This window comes from Typopeltis vanoorti, chromosome 12 (assembly GCF_054136105.1).
Source record: "Typopeltis vanoorti isolate ZY-2024b chromosome 12, IOZ_Tvanoo_1.0, whole genome shotgun sequence".
Lineage (NCBI taxonomy): Eukaryota > Metazoa > Arthropoda > Arachnida > Uropygi > Thelyphonidae > Typopeltis > Typopeltis vanoorti.
In genome coordinates this window covers 93320468-93343519 of record NC_143560.1, presented here as the reverse complement: position 1 = coordinate 93343519, position 23052 = coordinate 93320468, and the positions used below count along the sequence as shown (strand labels likewise).

The following is a 23052-nucleotide window of genomic DNA, read 5'->3' as shown; positions in this document are numbered from 1 at the left end:
CCTGTTCTGAGGGACAGAAAAGCTGAGTTTCCAGATGGAAAAACCCTTTATCTCCATATGAGACTGGCTAATTACCTTTAGTTAAAAGAGACCAGATAAAGGCTCCTCACGTCATAGATGAGAATCGAACCCAGGTCTTTCTGACCAAAGGGCTTCGTCTATACCGACTGAGCTATGGACACTCTTTGTGAATTTGACACAGTGGGATTCAAATCAAATTCTGTTATTTATATAGTGGGCATTCTGTCCACATGGCTAAGTAGGCCAGCAGTCATGCTCCTTATGTATCTGATCACTACTTGCTAATTTATATTGCTCCCATAACTTTTTTTCCCATGCTACTTGGTTAATATCACTGTTCATCCATTTCATTTCTACTTTATTTATTTGTCTGATTTTTAATATGGTTGTAATTGCAACTTGTGTGATATATATATATATCATTAGAACCACTTTCATGTTCTATCAACCACCTCTTATTTGCAGTTCATCAGCCCATATTATTGATTTTAATTGACATCAGTAAGTTACAGTCTTATCTACAGTAATTTCCCCTTGTTTGACTACTCTCTGAGTATCTCATGATCAATCTCACCAACTGACAGCACTGTTGATATCTCATTTGTAACTAGAATTTCTCGGTGTTGGCTGTTTTTTCTTTTCCCAGGACCTGAGACTTTTTTCCTCCCAAGTCCCTGGACTATATAGTTTTGCTCATGGAAATTACTCATAAAATGGTAGGAGATGCGGGAGAACAAGAGAGGCCATCCCTGGAAGCTATATAAGGAGGGTGTGAGCAGGGAAGTGAAAAGTAGGTTTTTTGCATGTGCTGTGAATGATTGGAATGCATTGCCTGAGAGCATGGTGTCTGCAGAGAATTTGAATGTGTTTAAGGCACGTCTGATGAGCTGTGTGTATGATAAATGGGACCTCCTAGATGAGTGTGACACCATGGGGTCTTGGGATAATAAAAATAATACGAGTCTTCCGGTATTGTACTACGTACTAGGATCACTTGCATTTGCTAATGCTAGTGTCGCCGATACTTTATAGTTGTCTATATTCGGCAAGAAACTCTCTGATTCCAATCTTTGAGTTTCTTATTCGGTTTTAAAACTATGTGGGATTTAATATCCCCTTAATTTAAGTAATGTTTTCATTGCCGAAATGAAGCTTATTAGCTCTTTATATCTTTATACTTAAGTAACTTAATGGTTGCACCTGTTTGGATAACTCGTTCGCAGAGTATTTAAGTTCTTTTCGCTATACACTTTGGTATTAGGTCTAGCTACTCACTGATGAAGCCTCAAAAAAGGCTGAAACCGGTCTGGGTAGTGACCTCCCTCCATAATGTAATAACAGCATACATTTCCTAGGAAATGTGTTTTTACATTATGGAAAATACCTAAGAATAGCGATCTGAACTTCCTCCACCTTTGCAACAAGTCGTCCGGTATTGTACTACATACTAGGATCACTTGCATTTGCTAACGCTAGTGTCGCCGATACTTTATAGTTGTCTATATTTGGCAAGAAACTCTTTGATTCCAATCATTGAGTTTCTTATTCGGTTTTAAAACTATGTGGGATTTAATATCCCCTTAATTTAAGTAATGTTTTCATTGCCGAAATGAAGCTTATTAGCTCTTTATATCTTTATACTTAAAAATAATATTTTTAAGTATATTTGTTATTTATTATATTTTTATAAAATGCATTAGTAACTGCTAAATAAATGACTTAAGGCAGAGTAAATTTGCAACTGAGCTTTTACATTCAACTTTTGGCATTATTTTCACTACTTCATCTGTCATTACAGCTACAATATGATTTTGCAAAAATTATTCCAAATTCCTGCATTTGTGAGTGCACAATATTTTGAATATCAGTTGCCCAACATTTTTCTCAAAGCAAACCTAAGTTAAAAAATTTTGCATAATCTGAATGAACCACAATACTATAAATAACTTTGATTTCCAATACTAGTCCATGCATTCAAAGTAAGATTAAAATAGTGATTTGATTCTATTCATTATTTTATTTTTGATATTTGCTCTTCTTTTTTTTTATGTTCATAGAAGTCAAAAATTAACTTTAAGATATCTGACTGATACTTTGGCAATACATAATTCTGCTTTGAAATTGATTCACATGTAAATTGACTACTGGCAGTTGTTCAAATTCAGATTCCATCTTTGGCAGCCAATTTGGATATAATATTACTTAGCTTTTTTTTTTTGTTTTACAAAAGTTGAAAATGTTCTAAGGTTTCATATTTTCCTCATCACTTGTTTAAAATGTGATCCTTGCATACTTTTCAAATGCCTCATCAATCCACTAGTGTTCAATCCCTTACATGAAATTTGCTTTGGACAATAATTACACTTAGCAGCTTCCTCATTTTTGCATTTCTTAAACTATTTCTAAATTTTTGATTGATTTATTTTAATTTTGAAACTACTGTAAAAATATTAAAATTATTAAATTAATGAAAATTATAAATTTTATCTTATCAAGTTATCAAATGTGACCCAAATTTAAAAGTAAGAATGAAAAATAACTTCAGCAACAGCAGAAAAGTCTGCTGGCCACTGGTAGTGATCTTTTGTTTTCGTTTAACTAACAAACCACCTGATAAAAGGGGTAATTCTGTAAACAAGCCAAGTTGGAACAGCTAAGTGTAATAAAAATGTCTATATATGTGTGGCTGTTTCATCATCATCATCAAATTCCTGCCATGTACCCTCAAGGGGTGTACAGGATATGACAGTACTACATGAAAAAATTACATCAATACTAACTTCCTATCTACAATTTTCCTCCAAATCACTCTGTTACTTGTCAAGACTCCAACATTATCATCTTATATTTCTATCGTCTAAGGCACTTTGTACCGTATCAATCCACCTATATCTTGGTCTTCCTCTGGGTCGTTTTCCTGCCAACCTGGCAGAGAACACTTGTTTTGCTAATCTTTCCTCTCCCATTCTATTTAAGTGAACATACCACCTGAGATTAGCTCTGCTAACACATTCCTGGATGCTGACAATGTCAAGTTCTTTCCTAATATCCTCATTTTTAATATGATATTGCCATTGATGCCATCTGTTCACGCCTCTAATCTTTCTCACGACTCTCATATCTGCGGTCTCTAGTCTTTGGTCAAGTGTTTTACTTCTGACCCAGCTCTCAGATCCATAAGTTAAAACTGGTTTGAACACTGTCTTGTATACAGCTAATTTAGTGTTCCGACTAATTTCTTTCTTATTCCATATGAATTTATTCAATTGACTTCCCACCATACCAGCTTTGCTGATTCTGTTGTCTATTTCTATATTTAATTTACCATCTTCAGTAAAAATCGTGCCTAAGTAGCTGAAATATTTTACTTGTTCCACAGGTTCTCCATTCACAACACAGTTGACATTTTCAATGATTCTGCCTATTTTCATTGTCTTTGTCTTTTTCTTGCTGACCTTCATACCATATCTATTACAACAGCTATTCAATTTAGTCAGAGAATCTTGCAGACTTGTAGCGGATTTATTTAGAAGTATAACATCATCCGCATAAAGCAAAGAGCTGACATTAACATCTCCAATTTTGATATCAGGTTTAATACCACATTCCTTCATAATGTGATCCATATAGATAATGAATAACAGAGGGGATAATGTACATCCTTGTCTCACACCAGGTTTAACATTAAACCATCTTCCTTCAATTCTAACTGCTGACTTACAACTCAAATAAAGACTAAGTATTGCTTGATATAATGCCCCATTGACACCATATAACTGCAGCGTATTGAATAGCTTCTCTCTTGGCACCTTGTCATATGCCTTTTCCAAATCAACAAAACTTAAATACAGATCTTTGTTATATTCCCATGTTTTCTCGACTATTTGTCGTAAAGTGAAGATCTGATCCTGACAGCCTCTATTTGGCCTGAATCCAGCTTGTTCTTCACCAAGCTTTTCTTCCACAATTCTTCTCAACCGTTTCTCAAGTATACTTGCATAGATCTTGCCAGGAACACTCAGTAGGGAAATACCTCTGTAATTCTCACATTCAGTTTTATTTCCCTTTTTATATATGGGTACTATGAGAGCTCTACTCCAATCATCGGGAATTCGTCCCTCTGTCCAGGCTTTCTGAACTATGAAGTGCAGCCACTGTAAGACTCTTATACCACCATACTTCAGCATTTCTGGTCGAATATCATCTACTCCTGCTGCCTTTCCACATTTCAAGCCTTTGATGGCTTTTTCTACTTCAAGTATGGATATGTATTCCTGACTGCATGCCTGGTCAGTGTTTTTTATCACTGTGCTGTCATCACTGCTTGTTTCATTTAGCAGTTTTTCAAAGTAATTACTCCATACTTCAAGGATATCTTTTTCTCCCGTTTTCATTTCACCTTTATCATCTCTAATTCCTTTTACAGCACTCTTTCCTCCATTCCTAGGCTTCTTCAACAACCTCCAGAATATTTTGCCACCTTCTTGATATTTATTTTCTATATTCTTGCCAAAGTCCTCCCATGACTTTTGTTTAGCTAGTTTTACACACTGTTTAGCTTTCTTACATTTGTCTCTGTATTCTGTAAGAGTAAAAGCTGACTTATTTGCCAGGAACTTTTAATATGCTTTCTTCTTTTCCTTCACTGCCTCTTTAACTTCCTGTGTCCACCAGGGAGTTCTGATTTTTTTATCTTTGCACACACCCTCACCACATGCCTCTCTGGCAGAATCAATCAATGTTTCCTTCAGAGTTTGCCACTGAATCTCCAAGGTTTGATTCCTGTTCTCAAACTCTTTCATTTTCTTTTCAATAATATTTCTGTATTTTAGTCTACAGTTTACATCTGAGAGCTGCTCAACTTTTATTCGCTTTAAAACTTTCTTACATGTTATTCTTTTCAATATGAAATTCAATTTTATCCTGCTCAAGACTAAATAGTGATCACTTCCAATTTCAAATCCTCTGTACACTCTGGTGTCCTGCACCAGGGAGAAAACATCACTATCAACAATAACATAGTCAATGAGACTTTTCTTATTCCTAGCCTCTTCTCTCCATGTGAATTTGTGCACATTTTTATGTTGGAACATGGTGTTAGTAATAACCAGTCCATGTCCTGAGCAGAAATCCAACAGATATTTGCCATTATTATTAGCTTTGCTCTTTTCTCCAAATTTTCCCAAAATATTTTTGTATGTCTCGCAATCATTTCCTACTCTGCTATTTAGATCCCCAACAAGGACCAATTTTTCATTGTGTCAGTTGCTTTTTCTAAAGCCTCAAAAAATTCCTCCACTTCTACCTTAGTAGAACCTTCTGTGGGACCATAGGCACAAATAAGTCTCATTGTCCAGTTCCCCATTCTCATATTTGCCCACATTACTCTACTTGAGACTGACTGCCATTCAAGAAGATTAGCCTCGTATTTTGTGTTGAATACTATGGCTACTCCTTCTTTTCCTTGATTGTCATTGCCTGAATATAACATTTTGTATTTATTGCTCAGAAAGATCTCACCAGTTTTGGTCTTTTTTGTTTCAGTCACCCCTATTATGTCGATCTGGTACTTATCCAATTCCTCAGCTAGCTCCATTTCTTTGCCATTCAGGCTCTTGATTCATTGTCATGTTCATGATATAGACAGTTGTAGGTGTCCTCCCGCGATGAGTCTTCGGACTCCTTGGAGGTGTCATGAATAATAATAATAATAATATAATTATTTTATTATTGTTTTATACTTGAAAGAAACACAATATGTAGAAAATAATGAATAACATTGTATTCATTACAGTTGATAAATATTTTAATTCATAATAAAATTTTAACTATCTGTAATCTTTGATACAGTACTCATCTTATTAAAATTAAACATTATAAAGATTCAACACTTTTCTGTTTCAGATTTGTAAATTTATGAAATGCCTCAACTGCTTTTCCCGGGACTCGAGACAAGAAAGATTTGAAAACTTCCCAGAAATTTCTGAGATAGAAACTCTGTTCATAACTTATCCTGTGAAGCAGTCACCAAATCCAACACTTTAAAACCTTGTATTGCTTCAGTGACATGCTTCAAAAGACAGTCATCTCTCTCTCTCTTTAGAAACTGCAAGGTAACTCACTTCTATGCCCTTTTTTTGATACATATTCCCATATCTAAAATCTCATTAGGATCACTCTCCATTTACTTCCTCAATCAATTTGCCTACACATTTCCTCAACATTGTTCTCTGTGTTCCAAAGCCTGTATCAATATCTTATTAGATGTATTATTCTGTTTATCTCATCTTCCAGTTTGAACATGCAAAATTCCTCTGCTATTGTTAACAGTATCCCCTTCTCTTGTTGTCCTTCCTGTCTTTTAGGAAGATTATATGCTCTGTTTCTGTTCATGCTTGTATATCATCCTTAATCATCCTAATCCCCAGACTGCCATCAGTAGGAGCCAGACCAAAGAGGAGATTCCAAGCTTGAATTAATGTAGAAGTCATATATTTCGCATATACAAATAGTGAAAAGGTGTACCTTATTATTTTATGGTATCTCCATGGAGTCTGGAGACTTATCGTGGGAGACCCAACCCAAACTAACTATGATATACACAAAACCTATCATATTTCTCCTCAGGCAATTCTGAGTGAATGAGTCTAATTCTGGTAATCCATTTCACTCATTCACCACTCTCTGTGCAAAAATTCTAGTTCTGCACACGCTTACAAACGACACTCTTACACAACTTCCATTGATGACCCTTAGTTCTTTATTTTTCCTATATTGAAAATTTCCTTTGCCTTAATTTTATAAAACCCCTTTAACATCTTATAAGTTTCTATTATGTCCTCCTCTTTTCTGCCTAACAACTAAACTCTGTAACTCACATGCACCTTCAGCCTTTCCTCATAAGAAGCATTTCACAGAAGTGTCCAAATCTATGCATGCTGTAGTCACGATGCAGCTGAATCATAGCCTTATAAAGAGGGATAATGACTTCTCTGTCTTTACTCGTTGGTGTTTTTCAACATCCAAGTAATCCCTTGAGCTGTATTACCAATTTTTGCAATTTGCCCTCTGAACTTCCTCTCTGTCCACCATTATCTCCAAGTCCCTAGCCTCATCAGTTTCTTGCAGTTCAGTACCATGAATATAGTACACCGTATGTAACCTTTTCAACCCAAAGTACACATAAGGTGATAAGGTGTATCCTGCAAGATGATTTAAAGAAATTGGCTGTATATTTTGCAACATTAAATGATAATCGTTATCCTTTGCCCACGCCAATTTATTTAAATCATCTTGCAGGATATCTACATCATCTTTATCAACTATTGCTCTCACATGTTTTGCATCATTAGCAGGCAACTGATTACCCCCCCCCCCCCCCCCAATCATTACCTGTATATTCATTGATATACAAATTAAAGAGCCCTAGTACAGAACCTTGAGATTCTTTACTAGTCACTCTCATTCTCCTTGATTCCACTCCATATACTACTCTAGCATCTCTCTATCTGCCCCCCCCCCCCCATCCAGCTTCATATCCATTCCCATTTGTTTGAACTTTTGTAATAGTTTTCCATGGCATTCTGTCAAATGCCTTTGCAAAGTCCAGCAGTATCATGGTGTAGCCATTTCCTTTATCCAATTTGGCTGTCACTTTATTATAAAATGGGAATAAATTACTAAGACGGGACCTACCCTTTACAGACCTACCCATTGCCACCTACTATAGAGTGTCGTATCCATATCCACCCATTGTTGGATTTTACCTTTAACCAACTTTTCCAATACTTTAACCACCACTTCACAAATACTAATTGGTCTGTAATTTTCTACTTCTGTCTTGGAGCCACCTTTATGTAATGGAACTATCTTACCCTCTTTTCACTCCCATGGAACCTTGCCAGAGCTGAGACTTAGATTTGAACAACTTCGTCAGAGGCAATGCAGTTCACTTGCACATGCTTGTAGCACACAAGTTGACATACCATTCAGGCCCACTGCTGTATTCACATTGATATTTTTCAATATGCTGAACACCACCACTTGTTGATATGTCTCTCTTTCACATCAGCAACTGCAAAATCTCCACCTGGATGATACACCTTTGTAAAATGATCTCTCAGCAATTCAACTGTTGCTTTTGCATCTTACCTTCCTACCATGAGCATGTTTGATAGTCATTTTTCCTCTTACATGCTACGTAATGAAAAAACTCTTGGATTTACTTTGGCATGCTTAGCTAATTTTCTCTCATAATCTGATTTTGGCCTTTCTTACCATACTAGTTACCCTTCTTGCTTACACTTTGTACAGCTCATGAGTATGCTAATCACTTTTTTCTTTATATTCCCTTCATAGTGTTTTTTTTTTTTTTCAGCTTTTAATATTTATACCCATCCACTTAATCCCCACTTGGTTTATCCACCTGACCTTGGGTATGCACTCTGATACTGCTTCTCTCAAGCAATCCTTGACAACTTTTCATGCACTACTGACATTCTTTTCTTTTCTCAAGCCATTGCACTGCTCCAAGATGCCTCCTAAGTCTGTCATAATTACCAGTTTTACCAGCTCCATAGTTCTACATCAGTGTTTTCAACATTTTTTATCTTATGGCACACTAAAACTAATTACAAAAATTCTATGGCACACCATTCAAGTATTAAGAAATATATCAATATATTTCTCTTATGGTAAAGATACCACAAGTGACTAAAATGGAAATGGCTGGACATCTATTCAGAAGAGAAGACAAGCAATGGACCACCATACTAACAAAGTGGATTCCAGAAGAAGGGAAATGAGGCTGAGGATGTCCTAAAAGAAGATGGGAAGATGAACCGTCAACATTTGTTGAAAAAATTGGTCAATCATAGCCAAGAACAAGAAAGATGGAAAGAGTTGGAGGAGGAGGCCTTTGTCCAGCATTGGACTAGAAATGGCTGAATAGAAGAAAGTTTCTCTTATATAAATATATATTAACTCTTACCAGTTAAAGAAAATATGGGTACCACTTGAAATTACTGGTCTCATAATTATTACTGGTTAGTAGTTGGAAGGGGATCAATTGTTCGATGCTGTTGGCACATTCTCCCTATATGTCTTTGGACTCCCTGGAGGTGGCACATAATAATAATAATGTTTTAAAAGTGCAGCACTCATAGTTTTCACTAAAATTCAACACACTTTTGAAACACAACAAAACAGATCTTACAGAATTGAAACCAATTTAGCTGTGTTGGCAAGAAAAATGCTCAGAGGTTTCAATTGTTCACTGATTAAACCTGTCTTGTCTTTATATGCCACCGACACTGCAGTGTAAGCACAGCATATGCTATAATTGTTGCACAACTGGAGGAACCCCTAAACACATACAACGATGCATGTCTATATAATAACAGGTATAATAAATCTATATTATACCAATATAATCATAAATTTTATTCACTCTTAACAATTCCATTCGATGCAAAATAAACAATGATTTCTCATATACTTTGTATAACATGCACAAAAAACTTCTTTTGCATTCATTTTTATTCCTTTATATCAAAATCTTGTGGCACACCTGTGAACCTTTCGTGACACACCGGTTGCAAATTGCTGTCCTATTTTGCATGAGCCCTTTCTTGACAGAATCCCACATGTTTAGCAGCTTCCCAGAACTAGACTGCATGGTCACTCTCCCCAGTTGGAGGCAAAGTGTTTACATTGGTTATGGATATATCTTCTGATGCTATTACCAGATTCAACACTCTCAAACTCCATGTCCTCTGTATAAATCCTACTTCCATCTTTCCATGCCCTCTTTCCTTCTTCCAATCGATGTCCTCATGGTTAAAGTCTCCCATAATTTCCAAAATTCCTGTGGACCCCTGATCTATAGCCGCAATCAAAATATATTTTGTCCTATTGTCCTCTATCTCACTAGACAGCCTCAAATGAGCCAGACCTAAAATACACTTTAATTTCTAATTATGTTGGTTGTAGTTTAATCCAGAAGTGGCCAGACATATGCTTGATTGCATCCGCTCTAATATCTCTAGTTTACTTGGTTTTGCATTTCCAGGAGCTCACTAAACAACACTTTCTCGAAAACAATTTAAATGTAATCCATCAGGCATATATAAGTCCTGTTATATAATTCTCTGGATTAGAGATTGATGTAGAAAGTTTTTTCAGTTGATTACAAATGAAATTAAACTAGCCAAGAAATTATATTCTTGATTAATCTTTTATCCAAATGTAAGGAAACAGTGTTTGTATGTGAAGTAATAATAATAAGGTGATACACTTTTTTACTACATGTATGTGGAGTATATATAACTTCTGTATTAATTCATATCTCCATGAATAATCTAAAATATCTTCTCGGGCCTAGCTTCCACTGATAAAATCTTTCTGGGACTGGCTGTCTGATGACATTTTAATTTTAATAATGTTCATTTCTGGGCTTGCTTTCTTCCTGTGGAGTAAAGCGGTTCTGCTTAGTGGGAGGTTTCTGCCTGTCACTGAATGGAGCTGCTGCTGAATTTCCTATCCTGGAGTGATTCAAGTCTGGAATGGTGAGTTTAGTAGTGATCTTTTAAATTACTCAGTGAGATTCAGAGTGATGCTGTACATCATTCAGAGGTTTTGAGAAGTACCTCTGCACTTTAATAGTATCTCAATAAAGGTTGAAACTAGTCTGAGTAGTGACCCTTCCCATAATGCATAGCATTATACACATATGAAAGGATGTATGCTTGCATTATGGGATACTTAGGAAATTAATACGAAGTCTTCAGTCTTTATATACAATTAGCCTAGTTATGAAGATACTTCACATGCAAACATTTGTTTGGTTTCATTTGGATAAAGGATTAAACAAGAATGTAATTTCTTGGAAAGTTTAATTTAAATTGTAACCAAGTGAAAAAAACTTTCTACATCAGTCATATTTCTTATGGCAGTTATCTAGTGTGCATTGAATCCATCAGTGCCACAAACTCTTTTCCTTTATTTCTGTTATTCGCTGCACTGGTATACAATATAACAGCCCATGAGAAGTCCAGTCAGTAATTCTCATGTCATTATTCCCTTGTAGTGCTTCACAAGTCCACGAGCCATCCTTTCCTTCTCATCAATGTATAGCAACTAGAAATGAATAACATAGATGGCCTTGAAGAACAGTGGCCATATCTGAAAAGTGTATGGAAGTATAGTGACCTCTGTCCTTCAAGGCAATTCCATCTATGCTATTCATCTCTCCCCACTCTAGCTGTTGTTAACACTATCATGTTGTTTACACAAGTGCTTCCATAGCACAATTGGAAGAACAACAGTATGTTGCACCCTTCAATTGGAAAAGGCCTATGTTTGATTCTCGTCATGACGAGAAGAATCTTTATATGGTTATTTTTTCAATTGAAGGTGAATTAGCTGATCTCATACGAAGGTAGCAGGGTTATTTCTCCCAGAAACTTTGGTTTTTCATCCCACATACAGACAAATCGGCCTTGAGTACACATGCAATTTACAATAAAAAAATACTAGTGGTGGTGGGAAGTAGATGATGGTAGTGGTGGTTCTCTGTATTAGGTGGATTAAATGGTGGAGACGGAAAGTTGTAGAGTAGGTGCTCTCCTTTGATAAATCATATATTCCCCCTTCCACTCTCTCCTCCCAATCTGACTATTTTGATTCCATGTTTCTTTCAGTCACGTACTCCTTCACTCTCATACAGTATGTCATGTAATCCTATTTGTCAGCAGTCTCTCACTCTTGTATTTACTTTCTGTCTTTCAGCTGTCTCTTTTGTAGGCTTTTTGGTCATTCATTCCCTGACCCTTATCTACATTCATTTTTCCTACCTTTGTGCATTTTGTATTTCCCTTTCTTTCATCAAACAGCATTTTGCTCTAAATGTCCAACACTGACATTCGAATACATTGCATTCTTTTTAAACATCCTCGGCTTCTTTTGGAAATGCATTGCAGCCTATGATTGTAAAGAGTGTAATTAAATTTAAGTCTCAGTAAGACAAATGTGTTGATGATCAAATGAGGTATTCTACATCGAGTTTATTATCTCTGGAAAGTCTGTTAATAATAAAGCCAGCATAAATCATAATTGTAAAACACCAGATACATCTAATTTGCCATACTAAGTATTGACTGACTAACATAGCACAAGCATGTCGTAACTGTTTGTTTAAATTAAAAATATAAATAAAAAGAAAATTATTTTGCCTCTTTACAAAGCTTTGACATGACCTCATCTGGACTACTGTGTGCAGATCTGGACTCTGCTTTTCATGGTGATGCAGATACAGTGAAGTGGATGCAAAGGGCAGTGTTAAAGATGATATTGGGACCGGAATGTAGATTATGAGAAGAGATTGAGAATTTATGAACTGCACATGCAACAGACTTTCTTATATAGTGAAACCTGTGGAGTATTCATAACTATAAATTCACATATATGCCACAGTAATTAACTTTTTAAATAATAATTGATTTAATTGATAACTTTTTTAATTGATACTTAAGATGAAATGTTTACACATTATTAAAAAGTTGATTACTGTGGCATACGTGTGAATTTATAGACATGCAAGAGGATGTTGTAGAGATCTAACTTCTGAAAGGCTTACAGTAGATGAAATTTTTCATTTTATGGAAGGTAGGGAGAGAACAAGATGGCATCTCTGAAGTTATTATTATTACAGGCAACTCCAAGGAGTCCTTAGACTCATCGAGGGAGGCCCTAAAGATCATGTCCAAAACAACTATTCAGCATCCACACAGTATCTATCATACTTTGCTTTGAACTCACTCACAGTTATGGCACCCACAACAGACACTGACAGCTTATTCCACTCATTCACCACTCTCCAAGCAAAAAATCTAGGTCTAACACCCTTGCTAACCACACTCTTGCCCAGTTTCCATGGGTGGCCCCTAGTTCTCTCACCACTAGACCTGTTCTGAAAAATTTCCTCTGAATTAATCTTGTAAAAACCCTTCAGTATTTTGAATATCTCAATCATAACACTCCTCTTCCGCCTGTCAACCAATTTCTGCAACCCACAAATCTTCAACCTGTTCTCATAAGGTTCATTCCATAGACCAGCTATCATCTTGGTCACTCGCCTCTCTACCTCCTCCCCATCAAGAAGAAACCCTGGTGCCCAGATCTGGGCACAGTAGTCAAGATGGAGTCTTATCAAGGCTCGATAAAGAGGAACAATAACTTGCTTGTCTCTGCTCGTCAAAGTATTTTTCAACAACCAAGTGAGTTGATGAGCTGATTTAGCCACTTTTGCATTGTGTCTTCTAAACTTCATCTCCCTATCCACCAACACTCCCAAGTCCCTGGCCTCATCAATCTCATAGAGTACAGTTCCACCAATGTGGTATACTGCTGCTAATCTTTTCACCCCAAAATGCATAACCTTACATTTTGTCACATTAAATTGACATCCATTCTCCTTAGCCCAGAAATCCAATCTATCCAAATCATCCTGCAAGATTTTGACATCTTCTGCATTCACTATTGCCATACCCAACTTTGCATCATCAGCGAACAAATGAACTGTTCCTCTTCGATCCTACCCTATATTGTTAATGAACAAATTAAACACCAGTGGTCCAAGAACAGAACCCTGCAACACACCACTAGTCACTGGCCTTTTTTGGACTCTACTCCTGAATAAACTACTCTGATATCTCTCCATCAACCACCCTCCTATTCATCTCGCCAACCCTATATCCATCCCCATATGCTGCAGTTTACTGATTAGAATTCAATGTGGTATCCTGTCAAAGGTCTAGCAGTATCACTGTAAACCCATTACCCTTATCCAGTTCAGCCGTCACTGTGTTATAAAACGTGAGCAAGTTACTGAGGCATGATCTACCCTTCACAAAACCATGCTGTCCCCCCCATACAGTATCCCATTATCATCTATCCATTTCTGTATTTTTCTTCTCTTGACTACTTTCTCCAAAACCTTGACAACGACTCCTGATATGCTGATCGGTCGGTAATTTGCAACAGTAGTCTTGGAGCCTCCTTTATGCAATGGAACTATTCCCCCCCCCCTCGGGACTAACCCAGACCTGAGACTTAGGCTGAGAATGCAAGTTGAGAATGATTGCAGTTAAGAAAGCAGTGAGAGCTAGATTTTTCTTTCATAGAGCAGTGCATGATTGGAATGGCTTGCCTTTGGAAATGGTGAGTGTAATTAGTGTGAATGAATTGAAGAGAAGGTATGACAGGTGATTTGTGAGTGATATGTGGCCTCCTTCGAGGAGCTGCTGACTCTTGTGATGATAATAATAATTTTCCTTGTATCTTGTCATATCATTCGTGGCATATTCTTGTATTGTTCATTAGTGTGAACAGATTTTCAGTATTTCACTTACAGAAAATTGCCAGTATCTAGTATTCTTTTTTGTGCAGCTGAAAATTCATTATCCAACTTACAAAATTAAGAGTTCAGAATGGTAAAATAGTCACTTGCAACTCTAATGACCTTGCGTAGCATTTGCAAGAAAGGAGTAAGTAAAGTAATATTTTGAACTGATATGAAAGCCATGGTTTGATTAAAAAAAACACTGAAAATACTAAGAAGTCTTATCAAGCAATGACTGTCACCAGACAAATAATTTGCATTGGCACTGAGCATTTTACAGATGTTGTTTGATCGCATTAAAACTTGTAAGTTTATTTATTTTAAAACTTTTTTTGGCCTAATTTAAAAAAAAAAAGTTGGCAAAAAAAACACTGAAAATACTAAGAAGTCTTATCAAGCAATGACTGTCACCAGACAAATAATTTGCATTGGCACTGAGCATTTTACAGATGTTGTTTGATCGCATTAAAACTTGTAAGTTTATTTATTTTAAAACTTTTTTTGGCCTAATTTAAAAAAAAAAAGTTGGCATATTTTGAAAAATTATTATAATTCCAGTAATGCAATTATTATTTTTTAAAATTACTTTCTTGTTTTTTTAATAAAAATTAAATTTAATTTAATTAAACCATAAAAGAACACTACATAGGTTGTTGCAGTTGCTTGCTAAATATTCGCTGAAAAGATGTTAAAAAGTTATATTTGAAAAAAAAAAAAGTACCTACAATGTTTTCAACTTTCTGAATGTATTATTGCCATTTCAAGGTCATTTTTAACAACAAGATTATTGTTAATTATTTTTATTTATTTTTCCACATTGTGCATACATTTTTGCTCTATGCTCAGTTGAAACCTTTCTAGCTCTTTTCTTTAATGCTTATGATTTTTGCACCAAATAAATATTTATTTCACTTACGGAAAATACATCTTTCAGACATGAGATAGCATTGATATTCATGTTTTCTTTCCTTTTCTTTTTTTTTTTTTTCCCTCACATGGAGCTTTCTTCGTGGTCTCTGATAAAAAGTAGTATGTAACAATCATCAGGCCAGTGAAGCCCTTAACTAAAAGCAATGTTAAATTTGAATATGCAGATTCCTTATCTTTTTGAGTATTACATTCCCAAGGAACTCATGTCAAAGATTTTATTCTCGTAAGTTATTAATTTTTGCACACTTGTCTATAAAATAACAGTGGATATTTATAATCCTTGTGTTTTTAATGATATATGGAAATTTTTCTTTTAGAGGATTTATTTATCATCTAAAGATACTGTACTTTAGTTTCCTGTGGAATTGTTAAAATTTCTGCAATATAGAACCAATCTTGGAATAGTAAGGTGATGTATGTACTATTAATGCTAAACCTGTGTGAAAATTGCTACTGACGACTTTTATATCATGTATTTTTTCAAATTTTCCATTTTTTATTTTTACTTCAAGCATATATTTAAAAAGTTAATAATTATTTAATGTATTAGTATTTATTATTATTATTATATTTGGTATTTAATACAGTTGAATAGGAAGCCTCATGCAAGTTACACGAGGCTTCCAATATAAGCAGAACAGGGTGAATGTGTTGCCATATTGTTTTAAGTTAGATGTCTGAAAGTAATAATGCTGTATTTATGGAAAATTCATTTAAACCTATGCAATGATACATACCAACAAACAAACACTAATAGAGCTGATATCCTGATGCCAAAAAAAAAATAAATAAATAAATGAAACCAGAATATGTGCCATGTTGTAGCAGTTACTTTTAAATTTGACAGTGTTTAATGAAAATGCTTATAAGGCATTAGGAAACAAAAAAAAAAGACTTCTTATTAATTGAATCTTAATTGGGGATACTATACTACAGTGTACTACAGTTTTAACTAATAAACAAATGAAAAATGTGAGTTATTATTATTTTTTTAATTTTGTAAATTCCACCCATGAAAGGTAAATCTATCAGGTTGATGCCATCATACCAGATGACGAAGCTTGTCTACTGCCTAAAGACATTCACAGCATCTTGCCTGCAGTGGGATTCAAACTATAGTTTTTGGTTAGACAGTTGCTGAAATATCATTTCTCTCAGCCAACCAGTTGGCATGTATCACTGATCTGTGTAGTTGGATGTGTTAGTTGTCAGCACCACAGCATGATAATTTAAGTATAAACTGCCATAATAATTTGATTGATTAATTCTGTTTGATGTCTGGATGGAATTCCAGGTTAAAAAAAAGTATTAGGTTCCTCTTTGAATTCTACAGAAGCTTCAGTTTCATCAGAATAAAAGTGATTTGGTCAATCACTTGGTTGCTGAAGAATACGTTGACAAGCAGAGACAAGCAGGTTATTGTTCCTCTGTATCGAGCCTTGATAAGACCCCATCTCGACTACTGTGCTCAGATTTGGTCACCTAGGTTTCTTCTTGATGGGGAGGAGGTGGAGAGGATCCAGAGGCGAGTGACTAAGATGATAGCAGGTCTGTGGAATGAACCGTATGAGAACAGGTTGAGGATTTGTGGGTTGCAAAAATTGGTTGATAGGTGGAGGAGGGGAGATATGATTGAGACATTCAAATTACTGAAGGGTTTCTATAAAATTAATTCAGAAGATATTTTTGAGAACAGGGCTGGTTGTGGGAGGACTAGGGGACATCCATGGAAACTGGGCAAAAGTGTGGTTAGTAAAGGTGTTAGAGCTGGGTTCTTTACTTTAGAGTAGTGAATGAGTGGAATGCGCTCCCTGAGTTTGTGGTGGATGCTGTGACAGTGAATGAGTTTAAGGCGAGGTATGATAGATACTGTATGAATGTCGAATAGTTGTGATGAATATGATTTTGGGCCTCCCTCGATGAGTCTAATGACTCCCTGGAGTTGCTCGTAATAATAGTAATGTTTGCCAAAAATGAGGTTCACTTCATTGTACACCTGTTCATCACAAAATACACCACAGTACATTATTAAAAAAATAAAAAAAAATCCTCCATAGTGCCTCCATAGCGCAATTGGAAGAACGACCGTATATTGTGCCCTTCTATTAGAAAAGTCCTAAGTTCGATTCTCATCGTGAAGGGAGGAATTTTTGTATGAACTTTTTCAATTGAAGGTGAGTTAGTCGATCTCATACAGAAGTAGCAGGTTTTTCATCCCACATACAGACAAATGGGCCCTTCAGAACACATGCAATTTGCAGACAAAAAAATACTAGTTGTGGTGGTGCTGGTGGGCAGTAGATGTAGATGATTAGTAGTAGAGGTTCGATGTAGTGGTGGAGACGGAGAGTTGTACAATAGGTATCCTCCCGCGATGAGTCTTCGGACTCCTTGGAGGTGTCATGAATAATAATAATAATAATAATGTTTATTTTTTTTTAAGGCACATGTCACCATGGAAACAATAAGCTCTTTCATGTATATGTTCTGCACATTATGCTACATCTTCACAATGAAAGTAAGATCTATTTGTATACTGATACTGTTTGTTTGTTGATAGGTGATGTTTCAGTGCACATCATAACACTAATCTTATATGTATGTATGTATGTTTATGGTATATGTTTATATGATGTGGTAACATATAGAGATGATATGATATATTATAACATTAGTATGTTTGTTTCTATATGTGTGTGTTAATATACAGGGTGTTCGGGATAAATTTGACAGTTTCGTAAGGAAAAAGAAAATCTTCTTTGTATTTATTAAATTTAATGAATTGACAAAAAAACATTACAGGCAGAGTTAATTACAATACTATCAACAAGATTTACTCAAAATAACCACCATTAGCATCGATCACAGCTTCAATTCTGCTTCGGAACCTCGAACAAGCTGATGCTACAGTCTCCCTGGGAAGGGCCGCAAAAACTGTTTTAATTTTATCCATTAACTGGGCTTTTGTATTACTGGAAGTGCAATTGGTGTCTTTTTCAACTGCGCCCCATACAAAATAATCCATGGGGTTAAGGTCTGGGGAGTTTGGAGGCCAAACATTTGGACTGGTGAAGTCGTAGAAATTTTCAGACAACCATTTTTGACTTTTCCCAGAGGTGTGGCAAGGGGCCGAATCCTGCTGCCATACATACGGCCTACCATTGGCTACCCTTGTTATCCAGGGCTTGACTACAGTTAGCAACTCCACGAACAAAGCCCGAATTCCAATGCCAGGGTTCTTCAACACCTGTTCCTGCAGATTTGCGAGGAATTCTGCTGTACGAACGCAATCAGATCGTCTGCTAGGGATCTTTCTTCTTGCTACATCCTCGTAGTCACCATTGCAAGTCTCTAGTTCATGCCTGATTGTTTTTACTGTATTCAGGGAGCATTGGGCAGCAGTCGTAATATCCTTATTTTGATGGCGGGCACGAATCATCATGATACAAGTTATTCTCTTCCATGATTCAGGTGGGTTCCAGCTATCTATCCTTTCTGACATCTTGTATATGAATGAAGAAGGGTCCAAACTTTTAAATGAAGAGAAGTGTGTGTTAATACATGTAACTTACGGAAAAATATAATTAATTATAAATATGTCAAATTTATCCCGAACACCCTGTATATATACATATGTAAAAAGATGAATAGTTCATTAGTACTGTGGAATTTATTCAGTATACTTCAAACCTTTAACAAGCAGTCCAGTGGTCTCATACCAGGGCAATCTGAAATTCAACCTTGACATCTAAAGACATTCTCAAAATTCTCAAACATCCATGTCCACTGTGGGGTTCGAACTCGGTTTGTTGGTTGTAGAATGGATACATTCAGATGTGTCAACTGTGTTTTAATCTAAATATAATGTGATAAATTATTATTACATTATATTATATCACATTAGTATGTCTCAGTAAATGTTTATCAAATTACCAGAAAAACACATTTTTTGCTTATATTTATGATCATCATAATCACACCCTCCATGGGGTCAACAGACAACTCGTTGTGGAAGGTTCACTCAACTAACAGCATATTTATTCTATTGAACCTTAAAATTCTTAAAAATCCCTGCATTAACAACATATTCTAGTAATGTGTTCCATTTTCACTTACATTTCTCAATGTAAAAATTTGACTCTTCACACCCTTCTTCAGGTATGTGATGGAATATGACAGGACTCTAGGAATGACCTCTGGTTCTTCTCCTCTCACCCTCTACTCTTTTTATAATCCCCTCTTCATTTATCTGATAAAATTTCCTCACTAACTTAAGCATCTTTATTGTCTCACCTCTTTTTCTCCTATCCCCTAAACTCTGTAATTTACATTCCTTCAATCTGTCTTCATAACCAACATTCCAGGGTTCTGATATTGCATTAGTCACTCACCTCTGGATCTTCTCCAATGTTTCCACATCACAATGAAAACTAGGTGACCAAATCTGAGCACAGTAATACAAGTGTGGTCTAACCAGTGCTTTATACAGTGGCACAACTACCTCCATATCTCTATATGTCAGTGTAATGTTTATCATAGCATATTTCTATATGTTACAAAGACTGCACACCATTGACACTGTGATGTGCAGTCTTTGTAACATTTGCAATTGCCCTCTAAACTTCTATCTACTGTCAACCATCACTCTCAAAATGATAGATGTGTTTATAAATGAGTGAGAGACCTTCCACAACAAGTCTGCTGAATCCATGGAAGTTTGTTATGATGATAAATCTCAAGACATAAGCAGCAAACATATGCCTTGTAACACACATTGAATTTGAATGTCAAACCAATCTTTTATTCTCCCTGATGATGATGATGTCAAGGAAGAAATATATAGAAGTAAAGCATTCTATATTTTTGGTTACATGTATTAACCATTATTTAATTCATAATAATGTCACAACATTATTTCTTTAAAATGAACTGAATATACTGTACTTTTATTATTTTAATAATCAAAATAATGAAAGTATATTCAGTTTATTTGGTATCAACAGTGCACTTTGGTTGAAAAGATTTGATTTCCAATCTTGTCTAGGACACAAAAAATCTAAAATGCTGATCTTGCTGATCTCATATGGAAGTGGATTCCTCCCTGGAAACTAGGGTTTTTTCATCCTCAAAACAGACAAACTAGTCAAAAGTATATGCACAGTTTGCAGACATAATTCATTGGTCTCATAGTTTAGTTTGCTTCACATATAAATCCAAAACAACATCACATTAAACCTTAAACTTCTTTATAAGCATTTTCCAGTACTGCATTCCACTTTCCATCTAAAAATCAACTCCTCGCATCATCTTTATCACACTTTTACTTTACTTCTCAGAATGGCCTCTTGCTTCTCATCCTCTTCTCTATGTATAATTCCTTCTGTATTCATCCTGTAAAATCTAGAGATGTTTCCCCAAGATAAACACCTCTGTTATATCATTTCTTTTCCATACATCTTCTAAAATTAGGCATTCACATTTCCTCAACTTTTCTCCATTCCAGAGCTCCAATATTGTTGCTCATCTCTGAACTTTTGCCAGTGTTTTCATATCACAACAGCAGTAATCAAAGTCAGGGATAAAATTTGTGCATAAATAGCCATGTCTGACTAATTCTTGCTTGTACAATGGTACAGTCACCTTTTTATCTCTGTTTGTCAGTGTTTCTTGTCTTAGTAGCAAAATGCTGTGTTGTAGTTTTTGCAATGCTTGCAGTGTAATTCTGGCATCTGCTGACCATTACTGTAGATCTTGACTTCACCCCACTTCTTGAATTACAGTACAATATACAGTCCTCAGTTTTACAGTCCAAAGTGCAACCACCTTGCTCTTATTAGCATTAAAACTGTGACCCTACTCATATGTTGAAACTAAAAGTATGTAAACTTTCCTGAAAGGACTTGACATCAGCATCACTTCTTATAACTCCTTCATTCTTTAAATTTAAATTGTTAGGGAGAGTTGTAAGGAGTGATTTAAAGTATATTTAAATCATCAAAAAAGTATATTCTTTGTCAGTTCACATGAAGTATCATTAACAAATAAATAGTAGTAGTAGTTGCCCAGGAACATAATCTTCTAGTATGTTGGTAAATGTCATCATTTACTTTTTTTTTTTTTGACACTTCTGCAGTGATATATTCTTAATAATTTGTTTAATTAATGGATTCATAACATTTGCTATTTATGCTAAGACTCTGGATACTCCTTCACGTCAGATCAGATGGAGAAAAACATTTATATTACATAGAAGTTGTCACAGGTCTGAGAGGCTAGTCTTAGAATCAGTGTCTGCTATGAAGCATTCTCTCAACCTTAACAAATATGATTATTATTATTACATGACATCTCCAAGGACCCATTGTGGGAGGGCATTCCACTACACATCTCACTATCTCCCCTACACAACTATCATCAATGGTCTACTGCCCCATCATCACCACCACCACCAACACCAACAACAATATTTATTGTCTGTAAATTATAAATACTGTTTTATGATAGATACTGTAATATGGCCAATTTGCCTGTAACCAGGATGAAAAATCTGAGTTTCTTTGAGAAAAGGCCCTGCTACCTCTGTATGAGATCAGCTAACTTACCATCAATTGAAGAAGCCCATATAAAGATTCCTCTCATCACAGTGAGAATCAAACTTTGGCCTTTTCCAATCGAAGGGTGCAACGTACCATCATTCTTCCAGTTGTGCTATGAAGGCAGATCTTGGAGACTGTCATTTTAAGACATAACAGCTGGATTTCTCTAAATTAATTTGTAATTATCTGACCCATAGAGGGTGCCGTGTAAAGACATTGAGTGTCAATTACAATTTAAATTATTTCCACAATTACTTAGTTTAGTGCAGTGTGCCTGTCACAGTTACCATTGTGCTCTGATGATGCTGGGTGGATAACTAGCAAAATGTGACATTAATAAATGAATATATTTTTTACTTTTGCTGTTGTCTCTACCATTAAGCATTATTAAATAATGAATGATAGGAGGAAGATTTTTTACTTTCTTCTAAGCTTCCTATTTCTTTCTTCTCCAAACAGACACCAGTTAAGGTTATTAAGGATTAAAGACAGATATAGATTTATTTACAATATTATTATTTTTGGTTATATGGAATAATGTTTTAAACTTTTTCAAACATACTGTGTGTGTTGGGCATCGTATATATTCATAGAAAAAAAAATAATTTACCCTTTATATATGAAATGTGGTCATTGACAGATTTAGGAGGTGTATGATTCTAGAGTTTCTTGTTGGTTAAATCTCTATTGATAGGCCACATTCTATTCTGTGCCTTGTGATACACTACATTTTTTACTGGAATTTTACTCAATAACCATCTCTGATTATTGTCATTGATGTTTCCTGGCATGTGCACTCTTGTCTGTACAGGATTCTTTCATAATGATGTTTTTATTTACCAAAACATTATGGAAATTTTATATTCAAAAAATATAATGATCTAATGCCTTTTTATTCCCTTATAGGGAGTAGGTGAGACCTTTAAATCCTATCTAGTTTTTGGAGACTGAATAGGCAGTTCAATCTTGACTGGTAGCCAGTCAGAAATATATGGCCCATGTTTATCACTAATTATAGGCAACCACCGATGAAGAGACCAGCAAACAAATGCTGCCATCTCTTGGTATATAACCCTAACAGGATATGTTACTGTCTGAAATAATGGT

General features: G+C 35.5%; 1 long non-coding RNA gene across 3 annotated transcripts in view; it reads left to right on the top strand.

The window, feature by feature from the left end:
- Positions 1-23052, top strand: part of LOC150101009 (uncharacterized) — an 81734-nt gene that overhangs the window by 17078 nt on the left and 41604 nt on the right. For 2 of the 3 annotated variants that reach the window (XR_016549145.1, XR_016549144.1), the window contains exons 2-3: positions 5926-6134; positions 15667-15763. This is a non-coding gene — a long non-coding RNA (uncharacterized LOC150101009). The remainder of the gene's footprint in view (positions 1-5925; positions 6135-15666; positions 15764-23052) is intronic. The other variant, XR_016549146.1, reaches the window with a different exon arrangement.